We start from the raw sequence: 13,504 nt of genomic DNA on the forward strand, positions 1-13,504 counted from the left end.
AGATGAGACAAAATTCCTGAAGGATGAATCACTCACTGACAAACTAGTCGTGAAGTCATCCCAATTAATATGCTGCAGCTGATTGGAAATTATCATTATTTTGATCTTCTACAACCTGGAAAGATGGACCTAGGTAATGGTTTGTTTTTATTCCAATCAAAACTTGGTTGGATTTTTGATGGGAAAGTTACAGCAAATACAGAGGGAGTAGCAAGTGAATCAAATTTGTTTGTTTGTACTGCTGCAGGAGTGCCTGTTGCAAAGATGACAATAGGAGATGGAAGGAAGAGAAAGGAGCAACAGACCAAGCCTTCCCAAAAAAGGCTAAGAATCTTCAAGTAGTTTACTGCAGACAAAAGTTTACTAAGGTCAGATGATTCACAGTCAGTTCAAAGAAAGTGTTTGGATAGTGCCATGCAGTTCTTCAATAGTTTTGGATTCAGCTTCTGCAGAAAATAGTTTATCTCAGAGTTTAAAAACTGCTATTAATGACAAACACAATCACAAGATACCATTGATGGGGTGTGCCTGGAGAACAGTTTAATACAGAATCCTGACAGTCAAGAAGAAATCAAAAAGACTCAAAGAGACGTCAAAGAAAATCAAGGAGAAATCAATGAAAATGAAGTAGTCAATTTGGTTACCATTCCTGGTAGAAACAATGTAAGACAGACAGTCAAGAGAGTAAGAGAAATAATATAATTATATTTTAATGATAACTGTGAGGGTGAACATGTTGGCTTTGAGAGCTTTGGCCAGTTGTGGGTGCGTACCTGGTTTACCAAATATGCGAATGTACAAAAGATCATGCCAAACAATATGATCAGGCCCAACTGTCACCACAACATGAACAATCATGCTTAGCACAAGTCAGCAGTGACTCAGCAGATAATACGTAAATAGTGACAAATTTTATATTCTAGAACATTCTTTGTAAAGATTGTATGGTATAAAAGCTGTTGTAGTGTTGAGTTAGTGTACAAGTAAGAAATAATTATAAGAAGTGCAGTACTACAAAATGGCAAAAGTAGATAACTAAAGAAGAAAGACGTGAACCAGGTCAAACGCTGTCGAGTTTGCAACACTGTTTGATCCGTGATCCCACAATTGACTTCTTTTGCATGGTAGGCAGTAAAAGAATTGAAGTGAACTATGTGAGGTGTTGCAGTGGTGTCAACTACTGACACTTGTGCAGTGTTGCACAAGACCACAATCAGTGCAATATACTGTATATTGCATTAATTGTGGTCAGTGCATTATAATGCACTTAGCATGGTATGCAAAACCACAGAGAGTGTACTATATATACATTATGCACTCTTTATACAGTCTATAGCAGTGCCATATAAAAATAAAAAATTTGAAAATTAGACCCTCTGAGATTGAATCTGAGAGTGATTTTAGTAGTTCATCAGAATACTATTAGCTTGACTGTTGTGTATGAGGGTGACTGCTGCAGTTGATTCACTGGAATTTCAGGTAGCTAAGCATTTGTATAGTTTAGCTGTTTGGTATAACACCTGTATAATAAACACACTTTTTCAAATATAGTTTTTAAATTAGAAGGGCACTTCAGGTGATGATTTCTCTTGTCAAGCACTTTTCATCTAATTATCCTTACTAGCTAGCTTGTACTTTTCTTACTTTTATTTGGGAAAATGTGAAATGTACTTATAATACACAAGTTTAAGGAAAAATTAAAATTTTAAGTTCGATCAGGGATCATAGAAAAAAAGTAGGGAAACAAGGGAGGTCGCCTACACCTGCAGATATACTAGTGAACATTTAATCCCTAATTCAGTCTATATAATATATTATACCCCAAGACCAAGACTGAATTAGGGATTAAATGTTCACTAGTATATCTGCAGGTGTAGGCAACCTCCCTTGTTTCCCTACTTTTTTTCCATGATCCCTAATCGAACTTGAATTTTAAATTTTTCCGTAAACTTGTTTGTTTACTTTTTTTGTAACATTATTATGACTGGTGAACCCACACATACCGCATCAAAAGAAAGGATGGCACCAAATAAATGTTTTTCGTCTGAATGCGCGCCCCAGCTATCAAATACTGCTTTGAAAGTGCAGTGGCCATTACGCTTCGCTTTCAGCTACTGTATGTTCAGCCTGTTACACAGCGCTACAGACGAAAAACAGTAGAAGAAGTGCCTCTGCAACAATTCCGGACACCACGAAATACAATGATTCGTGTGCCCTCAACTATCAATTACTGTCTCGAAAGTGCAGCGGCCATTGCACTTCGCTTTCAGCTATGTTCAACCCGTTACACAGCGTTACAAGCGAAGAACAGTGTTAGAATTGTCTATGCAATCAGTCCAGTTACCACGGTAAATACAGACAATTCCCATTTACAGACGTACAGTAGGGAAGCCACGCATCGCACTAGTGCGAATCGACACCTTGGGTTGTCAGCGAAAAGAAATGGGACACAAAGAAGGACAAAGGTAAGTCCATGATGCATGCATAGTACGTACTGCAGTATGCCAAAAGGCACGTCTCAGGATGAAGCGACGTTGAACAGTAAAAAAAATCAAGCCCATAGCCTTAGCCGTTATCGAGTTTCGCTTGCCTGAAGGCAGTTAGTCAGTATAAAATTCCATTGAATAATTTTTTTAAATTTCGTAACAATTTATTGGAAGCCTTTAGGATCATACTGAAAGCACTTTTGGGCTTGGTTATATGTTATACCTAACCAATACTGCCAAGGTGCTAGGATGGAGTTGTGAAGCTGGTTTTTGGGTGAATTTTTTGACTAGGAAACCCCAAATCTCCATGATCCCTAATATACAGTACTACCATACTGTATGATAATTGCGACCGAATTTTAGAAAATTACTCTTATGGGTGCATTCGACACATTAAATATTTAGTTCTGAAACATAGCATTATAAGTTAAATTCCTACCCATTTAGGGTAGAATAAACCATAGAAACCTTGAATTACAAGAAAAAATTAGAAATGTTAGAAAAGTGTTTTCTGCTATTAACAGCACCATGCTAGTGTCAAAAATTCTAATTGTTTCAGGCACGACCATAATGATGATTTTCCAAAATTCGGTCACAATTGTACTTCATGTGTGCAAATGATGTGCTGAGCTGACTATAGTATGTTCATATTACATAGTTACGTACTATAGAATACCACACGTATTTATTTCATTGCAGACCAACACTTTCCAGTGTGTGCTAGCCTACAATCCATCTGAGTCATTTGTGATATTCTTATATGATGTAATTCAATGGACTACTGGTGATTTTGATGGTGGGGTTGATGGACTTGGTGGGACGGAAGCTCTAGCAGGAATTAGTGCTGGCGATGGTCGTAATTTTGTAATTATTCCTGGATCACGAACACCTGATATTATCAATGTCAATCAAAACAGCAATGTAGACAATCCTGGGGCTTGGATTTTCAGAGTTGATGGAGGTACTGTATGAATGTTAGCTGCTGTATATTCCTGTAGCTACATATATGTTGGGCTTAACCTTACTGCATGTACTGTACGTATATGCTATGAAGAACAATAGCAGCATCAAACTGTAATGTTTACAGTATTATTTTCTATGATAAATTATTTTAATTTGTAGCTCCCAATCCTCCAGTGATTTTATCAGTCACTACAATTGATAGTCAATCAGTTCATGTAATCTGGAGAGCACCAATACAACCTAATGGAGTATTGATCAGTTACACTATCACATATCATACTGATGATAATTCTAGTAATGACTTCATTATTCCATTTAATGGAGATACAGTAAGTGAACTTCATATAATATTTGTAGTATACAATTATACTATTTTCATTATATAGACACAATCTTACAATCTTACTGGACTAGCTCCATATCAGTTGGTCACGGTGACCTTTACTGCTACTAATGATGGAGGGAGTACAAGTTATTCTAGTAGTGCATTATTTACAAGGACAAATGAAGCAGGTTAATTCGCTCTACTGTAGTCTCATGGTATATACAGTACGTAGCTTGAATATGTTGCTAACTACCAAATTTCAGCAAGCTGGTTGTCTGTTATGGATTCTTGGTGAATCAGATATATGCACAGTACATAATACTACACATGGTGTTAATGTGTGTAATTGTGTACACTGAAAATTATGCCAGATAGTTCACACATCCTTTCAATATTCATTTTGGTGAATGCCTTTTTAAAAACTTGATCTTGTTCCAAACTTGTATACATACAGTATGCATTAAGCCCAAGGAATATGCAACTAATTGAGTTGAATTATCTATTATAATATTTGTACATACTTTCTAACTTCACTACATCTTATTACATATAACAGCTCCAGGAGTGATACAGTTTAATGTAAACAATTTACCAACTATCACTGAAGTGCAAGTGACATGGACACCACCTGAACAACCTAATGGTCTCATCACATCCTACCAAGTACTATATTCTGTATATGAATCAACCACTACTGACCAAAGTGGAGTACTAAGTAGCAATGTCAGGAACTATACCATAAATAATTTAAGTGAGGACACTTTTATAAAGTGTATCTGTGTTTAGTTCATATACACTACACAGCACCAGGCACTCCTTATCAAGTGAGAGTAGTGGCATATAACAGTGCTGGTAGGGGAGTATTGGGTAATAACAGAATATTCTTCAGTGAAGAACTCACTCCAGCTAAGCCACCAGAGAATATTCAAGTTACACAGTTAAACACTACTTCAGTCAACATCACCTGGACTCCACTGACACTCTTTGAAGCTCAAGGATTTCCAAAGTATATAGTGTCATTGACTGTGTCATCAACTACAAGACAACAAAGAAGACAATCAAATCATTTCACATTGACAACAAATAACAGTTTTGTAGTGTTGATAAATCTGAAAAGTGGTAGCTTTTCAATAATAGTTGGGGCAACTACTGGCAATGGATCCGATGCTATCAGTTCTAATTCTATTTCAGGTAATTTGCAATGTATGTTGTTCAGTTATAGGTGTAGCAACTTATTGCAAAAGTATATGATAGGCTGCACTCCTGAATAAATCAGTACTGTATTGAATGCTAGCAAACAAGCCTTAAGACTACTACTGTTTTTAAATTAACTAGATGTCTTCTACTTGCTTTTTTGTGCATTTACTGTGGTTGGAAGCACTGTTCCAATTGCTACTCTGCAAAAAGCTCTTACTGTATGTGTGCTGTACACTTTTTGCATGTCATACATGCAAAAAGTTGCATTTCTATAGTTTCAATTCTTGATGATGAAGATGGTGATGATGCTCTTGGAACACCTACTGCAGCATTGATTGGAGGAAGTGTAGCAGCAACTGTGTTTGTTACGGTGGTGATAACCACAGTAGTGTTATGCTGCTATCGCCAAAGGTATGTGAAATGACAAACAGTATACGTGACTGGATCTGTGAAAACCAGTCTTATCGCTAAAGACAGGAAGTTTGATTTTCACACAAACACAAAGCTTAATGAATGCACTATCAAATTTCACTGTCACAGTTTACAAGAGTAAAGTGGTCTACTTTTTTCAAGCACAGTGGCGAGCTGTACGAGTGGTCTGGGGTATTGATGGCACTGTGGCCAACCAGGAAATGACTGTGTGTGGCTGTACAGCTCCGTGGTATTGGACAATGACCTGCATGTGCTGTAAATTTCCTTTCATTTTAGCCCGTTTTGAGCCCTGAATGGCCCATAACTTGCCTAATTCATCCCAACACGTTCCTTTTCAATTATTAAACACCATCTTTCCCACCCTTCCAGGCCCCCTGCCTCCCACTCCTTTTGGAGCTCACCTGATACAGTCAACCTCAGTTTAAAAACTATCTAAAATGGCAGTAAACTTAGCTGTTGACTACTTCTGTGGATGATCTGGAAGGTAAGAAATTGTTATAAAACGTGTGAAAATTTGGTATGAATAGCTACCAGCATTGTCCAGCTACAACACTCTAAATATTTAAATCCGGCGTAAGTCTCGTGACGGCGGTCTCGTTGCGGTCTGCAAAACCGCAACCAGTGTGTTATAACTTATAATGCACTCCCTGTGGTCTGCAGCAGTGCCATATACAAATTATGGCACTGGCAGCATCTTTGAACTGCCCACACAGAGTGGTACATATCTTGTTACACACTACCTTAATGAGACATATGCACTAGCACCAGTGCGTACATCTCGTTAAGGCAGTGTATATATCTTGTTAACTCGAGACATTACACACCTAATAGGATTGCACACTATAGCCAGAAATCATTAGATTTCTTTGATGTTATATTGTTATCTCTCTTCTCTTATATAGGAAATCAAGCAAGCTGTGATTGTGGGATTCAATTTTAATACATCAACAGTAGTGTTTTTTTTTTAACTTTTGTAAATGTAGTAATTAAAGTAAATAATTAACACTAGTCTCTTAAAATTTCTATATTAGCAAAAGTAAAATCAAACTACTGTTTGATATATTAAAATTGAATCCCACAATCACAGATTGTTTGGCAAAATTCAATCCCACAATCACAGCTTACTCGGTTCCCTATATAAGAGAAGGGTATAGCAACTAAAGATTTTGCCAATTAGGTGAGTCTGCATGCTAAAGTAGAACATATTAGCTATACCATGGGCACAAGTTATATACGCATGAGCACGGGGGCCACACACACATATATATATATTATACTTTATTTACTTGGCTAAATGCTGTGACATTTATTACCTCATTTCTAAAGATCAATGCAGCATACTTAATCGCTATACTCAATGCTCAAAAATGCGTTGTCTTCAAAATTGATTGTGGCACTACCCAAATGTAGCTACTTTTGAAGGTGAGGCGTTTAACCTAGGAAATACACTATATGCGTGGAAGCCTGATCTTGTCAAGTATTGGAGTATACAGTATTACAATGTAGCATGTAGAAACTATACAGTTTGCATTCATGCTCTCCAAACAAACATTGGTGTAATGTATGGTGCCATACTGTGTTTATATGTCTTTTAAAGGTCTAAAAGAGGTTCACCATCTCCTAAGGAACCAGTCACTATTGTTAACATATCTGTTGATCTGGAAGGACAGAATGGTCAGGTCCTAAGCTCAGAATTGAAAGATGGAGATTTTGCCATGCAGACTATTTCTGAGCCTGTTACATTTAGCAATCAGTACACTTCCACACTTGCAGAAGTGGAAAATACATCACCATGAGCAGCAGTAGTAGTACTAACATTAACTTATTTGCACATTCAGTCTAAAACTAATGCATGAATTTTGTGTTAAATTGCATTTTACTTCATGTACATGTGTGTACGGTACATACTGCACATACAATAATATTGTGGTATATGACTTAGGCATTAAGGATCTGTTGATTCATACCTTCACAATTTTGAACTGTTCTTTCTAGTAATTCTTTTTATTTTCACCCATTATTCCCAACATTATTCCTGGAAGTAAGGCAGCCTGTCTTAAAGCAGCTGGTATAGTGGAGAAGCAAAAAATTAATAGAGCAGTCACATAACAACACTTTTTAGTGGTTGTAATAATATGGTAATTGATTGCTAATTAGTATATCTCATTATTAATTCCTTACCGTTTTTGGGGTTCTTTCCAGAACTTTTCCATGTATGGCGTTAGTTGTCTGTTTAGGGCAATTTCTTTTGCCATTCACCAGGACCTAGACATGCATAGTAAAATTCGTACAGACATTGCCGAATTGATGAAGAGCAACAAACACAAATTCAAACCACTCATCATAGGGTCCCAATCTATTGACACACACATCAGCAACATGTCCAAGCTGGGAACATGGGGGACACAATTGCTGCTTCAACACTATATGGCATACCCATTTATGTTGCTAGCAAGAGCACGAACAGACTCTCATATCATTGGAGGAAGTATAGCCCTATAGCAGTAGACAACTTGTTGACAACTGAGACTGGTAAAACACACATAGAACTGATTCACCTTAATAACTGCCATTTTGATCCTGTCATATCCACCACTAGCAGAGTTTCTGAGCCAACAATACCAAACAAGGAATACCTAGGAGGATTTGTAGAGTAACTGCATGTGTTTCCTTCCGTTTTGTTTGTTATGTACTGTACTATATTGCACTCTTATAACACAAATATGATGTCTAGTCATTATATGTAGTTTGCTCTATAACACAGTCAAGTGCAGCCTTGAAGCCAACAATTTATTATAACAAATGATTACAGCACCATGGTTATGTTGTTGTGCTGTACCACACATGCACGCACACACACACGCACACTTGAATCACCTAATCAGCCTCCAGAGTTTGCATTGGTAGAAGAGGTTGATCAACACAAAACTTACAATGTGAGTTAAGGCACTAAAATTCCTTCCAAAGGCAAAAGAGCCAGTGACCACACCTCCAGTAACTCCACCAGACAAGTAGGTTAATTAATACAAATCATACTGTACCATCTTGAGCAATTACATGCATGTATACAAGTACTGTACCATACATACATACAAATATACGTAAACTCATACATACTTGGACTGCTGCTACTGCTGTCACCATTGGTGATCCCACTTAAGTCACTGTCAGTAGAAAGGAATAAGGTGACATTCACACTACACAGATATTTGAAAAGACTGGGTGAACCCCATGACGTGTCAAGAAATACATACAATTCTTCTGATACAACTTTTTTTTGCAACTTCTGATTAGGCCACTCCTTCCCTTTTAAGATGCAAAAATAGTACAAATGCAAATTTGTGCTGACTTGATAGCACTGCTCACACATGAGCTAACACTGTTACAAGATCACGTTTACTGAGCCTGTATAGTATGCAAGAATAACCAGAAAAGAATGGAAGAATACAGAATAATGGAATATTTAGAGCTGACAGTAACCAGATGCAGGTGGTGGATAGGAAACCTAAACAATTTATTTGGAGTGGCCTTACTATAGGGTGTACAAACAAAAATGACTGTACCACCTTACCATTGGTGCACCATCTAGTGGGAACCCCGGCCCACAACACCTACAGTTTTGTAGTAATCAATGCCTAGCAACCTGCATGAGCAGAGCTACAGAGGCTAAATATAAAGCTGCAGTGATTGAAATAATGGTCAGACACATTACATTTTCTGACCAAAATTGGTAGCAATTTCTCATACTGGGCATGCTCGGATGAAGTCCATCCAAAATTCACTCAGTGTTGGTAGAAAATTCACCCAGACAAAATGCATATCAAACTTAATGATGCTTCAAGGTAAAGAAAATATTCAACATATGAATAAGTTTTACGAATTTCTGATCAAATATTGTTTTGTTCAGACAAGACAGTACTAAGCAGTGATAAACATATGTATGATGTATGTACACTACACATACACATACGAAGACTGTACGACCACTGGTCTAAACAAAGGTAGATAAATTAATTCACTGTCCTCTGACTAGATGACTTTCTACATGAGTGATCTCAGGGAGGGACTTTACAAAAGTCAGCAAGCCTCTAGGAGGGTAGGTCAACCTCTACAACTATAATGTGGCCTGAATCACTGACCTGGGCCGACACTTGCAAAAGCATATAAAATGTGTTAAGAGCTAGTGTAAGGTAATTTTGCCCATTGATGGCTTGCAAGGCCACTGTTGAGGAATCCCCTTTCCTCCACTACATATTCAGGGACAAGGGCATTGCCATTAGCAATACCACCAAGTGGTGCATTTCCAGGCCCATGGCATAGATGTCAGCAGCAAAGTTCTCACACATGCAAAGCAAAGCGCTACCCAGTGAACCAGCACTGGGACATGCAATCTGTGCACTCCTCAGGTGCTACAAGTCGGTGTAGGTAAATCTCAAGGGGCATGACTAGTGACCTACAGGAGGCTGCACCATGTCTCACAGGTGTAGGCATACAAGTCGCACCTGGACGTTCATCCACTGTGAGAGACATGGGCATTAGCTTCCCAGTTAACACAAGGTACCAATTGATGTTACAGCTGGGTGAGTACTCTGCTTCCCCAGTTGACGCATCACCAGGTCTCCATTTAACAGCTGGAACAATGTGAGTAAAGTTTCTTGTTCAAGGAAGCAACATCTGCAACTGAGAATAATATCAGGAACCTTTCAATTAATTAACAGGCCAGTGCTCTAACCACACACACGTGTGTACACGCATGCGTACGTAGTAAGATACTCCTGCAGTAATCATGAAGGTATCAGAGAAAGGCTCCTGTATATACTGGAGAGTGTTCACATTTATTTAGTGAACATTTTTACTCCTGGTAGAGTCTGCTATAATCATTTAAACAGCAGTACCCAATGTATTGTGTAGGGGTCACCTGTCACATCAGCAAACTTGAATTCTGATATATTTAATCAACCCTGGTGGAGAGTGGTGAATTCAGTTGCTGCACACATAATAATAATTATAGTGCTTCCCTGATTACACCGGTCTGATGCACCTATCAATGCCAAACCCCGTACCCATAAGCTGACTGAGGATTTGACATCTACCTTATGTCTTGTGTCACCCCTCGAGTGCTTAACAACAAGCCAAAAACTATCCAACAGAAATGCTTCTTACGTAGGAGACGAAGATAAGTACACTAGAATTCCTTGTATTGGCCTAGGGAAGCATTGGTAGTTGCATAAATTATGTAGTGGTAGAAAGACAACCCCCCCCCCCCCCCTACTCTTCTAAAATTGTAACAATTTCATTGTACTTAAGTTGAGCTTGCTCAACAATCAACAATGCTCCAGACAGTTGTTAAATTTTACTTTAAAGATGTGCTCAGATTCAGTCTTGGTTTTTTAAATAACACACAGTATATGACTACCTATACTAAATATCTGAGAGCCTAAATTTTACGAATAAGCAAAATAGCACATACAACTAGAACGTGTGGATTCCAAGTCAGCTTGCTTTCAATCACATGCACAACCAACAGAAATTATATTTAACTTTTTTTGAAAATGGCGACACAACCATTAAAAGTAGTACCCTTTCGGATAATCCAACTTAATTTTTCATGGAAGACAAATCTGTTAGATTGTAATTAGTTAGTGCCTCATGGTATCATACACTTAGGGCCACTACGATGTCAATCCCACACTCGATCACACAAATTAAGTGTACAACAGGTTCAGCATCTGTAGTGAGTGTAGTTATTGTGCGCATTTGTATGTCAGCAGCTAGTGTAGCTATATAAACCTTCACCCATCACTCCACCAAAATTCCTGATTCCCCTCAATATTTACTTTACCAGCTAGCTAGGCATTGGAGTATGAATACTGAAGTGAGGCAGAGCCTGTAAGCGTGAAAACAAATGAATCCAGAGTATACATACAGGGCCGGAGGAGGGAAAATTGAGTTGGTCAGGCCATTGACTATAATGTTGAAATTGCTACTATATACATGCCAATGAGAGAGGAGCTGTTGCACAGTGTGCGAAGTGCGAAGCATGAGCATTCTAGGGGGGTCAGGGGGCATGCCCCCACAGGAAATTTTTGAAAATTAGACACTCAGATATGCAATTTTAGTGATATTTCACTGCTAGCTAGCTATATAAATATGCTCAAGTCTATCTGTTGTTCTTCAGACTTTCTATACTATGTATAATTGTAGACCTGACATACAGGGGACACAGCATGAAACTTGCTGTATGGTTCATTTAGTTATAGCTAGCAATTAGAAGTTCAAGGGGGATCTGGGGGTGCAACCCCCAGGAGCTGCAGAATTTTTGCAATTTAAAGGCTTGAAAATGCCTTAAAATTGATGCTAAATTTTAAAGTAAAACTAGCTAACAACTTGCAACTTTCCCCCCAAATTTCACAGGGAACCCATGCAGCATGGCCCCCTTTAGCTAGGATATAATTACTATACAGTGAATTCACACAGCTACAATAAAAAGCTACACAGCTACAAAAATACAGTATACTACTATACTGGTTTGTATGAAGTGAACGGATCATCACGTAAATATACTGGTGGACAGTCACGAGACCAATCAGTATTCGAAAATGGCGCGATGTTGGTGAGACTGAGAGTTTGCTCAGTATCTTGACAGGACGAGTGAGTAGTTGAAGAGGAGTGATTTCTACTCAACATCTCATCCAGATGGCCACCATGTAATGTATGGGTGTACAGCTTCTTGCCGCGGAATGAGTCATCTGCCGGGTTTGTCACTGCCAGCCCTTCGCCCAGTAAAAGAAGCCAAGAGAGACAAGCCAAGGAATGCTAATGATTATTTTATGAAGATTGAATTGTGATATAAGTGTGCTGGTTTAGAATCAAAGAAGGCACCTGCCTTACACGTGATAAATGCCAACTGTCAGCACACGTGATACTGTACGTAGAACCCACAATCATTTCTGTACGAACGATACGAATGCTATGCTGTACTGTAAGGTAATTGGAGGTACTGTACGTGTAGTTCTGTGCTTTAGTTAGGCTGAGAAACTAGGTAACTACTCGTGTCATGCATTTTCAATAACATCTGTAAAATCATGATGTACGTAGCTACATGTAGATGTGATCGTCCAACATATGTATCGTCCAAAGATTGCATGAGAGTAATGTAGTTCGAACTGGTCAGCTAGTTGGTTCAACAGAACTCCAGATTATTGGTCCGGCTCAGGCCTGACCAACCGGACCGTCTCCTCCGGCCTTGACATACGAGGAAACATAATCATAACAACTGTTACTCATTAGATAGGGTCTGCAATGAAAAAATCGATAATCACAAAATTGTCCCCCTACTATTTCAACCTGTAGGGCATATCAAAGTATTTTTCTACGTACTAATAAAACTTATTTATCTTTCTCCATACGACGGGAATAGCGATTGTTTTATGCTGGACATCTTGAAACTGAAATTGCACGCTCTCGGGATGAAGCATGGGTTCATTCCCATACTTGGCATATATAGTCCAGGTCTATACCTGATTATAACCCACAGCAGAAATAAATCAATTTGCTACTGTGGATTTGGTACGGAGCTACTCTTTGCCGAAAATTGGCCAAAAATCACGTATTTTTGGATCCGGAGCAACCCAGCAATCAACAAAAGGAAAGCCCACAAACCTTCACTATACAGCAATATAGTTTGGTTATCACTTCATGCACAGCGCAAGTTTCATATGGATCTGAGCTTTCCTTCCATCAAACTAAGCGGCATGAAATTTCTTCCTATCGCGACTGAGACTAAAATGGGAGGCCTGGCTGCAATAACTCCAAGTTTTAGTTTCTCCAGCAAGTGATTTAGGTTTCAATATTATGTTGTGACCACCTAATGGTATTAGTTTCCAACCAGAAATGGATCACGTGATTATGGATTGATTTTTCGTTTACATTATAGCTATACATGGTTAGCTATGTAGTGGTATAATCCAGGTAAAATTTCACTAGTATTTTATCAACATTTGACTGAGACACCACTGATGAAGCATAGAGTTAGGCACAGTAAAACTAGGGTCCTACCAAAAATGGCAGGGTTGTTTGTATGATACTCTAATAGAGCAGT

The sequence above is a fragment of the Dysidea avara genome, chromosome 1 (assembly GCF_963678975.1).
Source record: "Dysidea avara chromosome 1, odDysAvar1.4, whole genome shotgun sequence".
NCBI lineage: Eukaryota > Metazoa > Porifera > Demospongiae > Dictyoceratida > Dysideidae > Dysidea > Dysidea avara.